We start from the raw sequence: 632 nt of genomic DNA on the forward strand, positions 1-632 counted from the left end.
ACCGGCATTGTTCTCCTTCGTTTTGTACATACCTTTTTGGGGGGCAAAGAAAAAGCAAGAATTTATTGGAACCGAAGAATGAACGTTTTGCGGTGCTGTAAATGCTTGCATTTGATGCAGGTACTTGGATTGTTTTGCCACGAGTTATCGGCATGCAATGCGCGAAAGTCACGTGGTCTGTCAATCTCTATAGGTGGCTCATTGCACTCTCATCCATTTATTCAGAAGCAAAGTAAGTGCCCGAGTGTAAATGTAACTGCATGCCACCACCACAACAGTCATTTGGCACCCCACCTTCCATTCAAAATAATGCGTATGCAAATCCAATGGGCTAAGGCATGCATTAAGTTGTTGGTCTTTGGGGAATGATCCTGATGGCCCACTGTTCATGTGCAGATTAGTGCTCACAGCAAGCCTCAGAATAACGGAGCCAGTTTACCTGTTCCAGAGTTAGATTTCTACGAAAACTTGGCTTTGTGCATGAATCTATCTACCTGTGTTTGTGTGCGTGTGTGGCTCTGAATCTGCCATCCAGAAAAAAGTGAATTGTCCTGACAATCTAATCCTCACAAGACTGTAAATGGTTCATTTTATAGGCTACTATCTGAGTGCAACCTGTAGGTTTTAACGAA

Source organism: Pundamilia nyererei, unplaced genomic scaffold (assembly GCF_000239375.1).
Source record: "Pundamilia nyererei isolate P.nyererei 1_Seehausen unplaced genomic scaffold, PunNye1.0 scaffold00110, whole genome shotgun sequence".
NCBI classification, from domain to species: Eukaryota; Metazoa; Chordata; class Actinopteri; order Cichliformes; family Cichlidae; genus Pundamilia; species Pundamilia nyererei.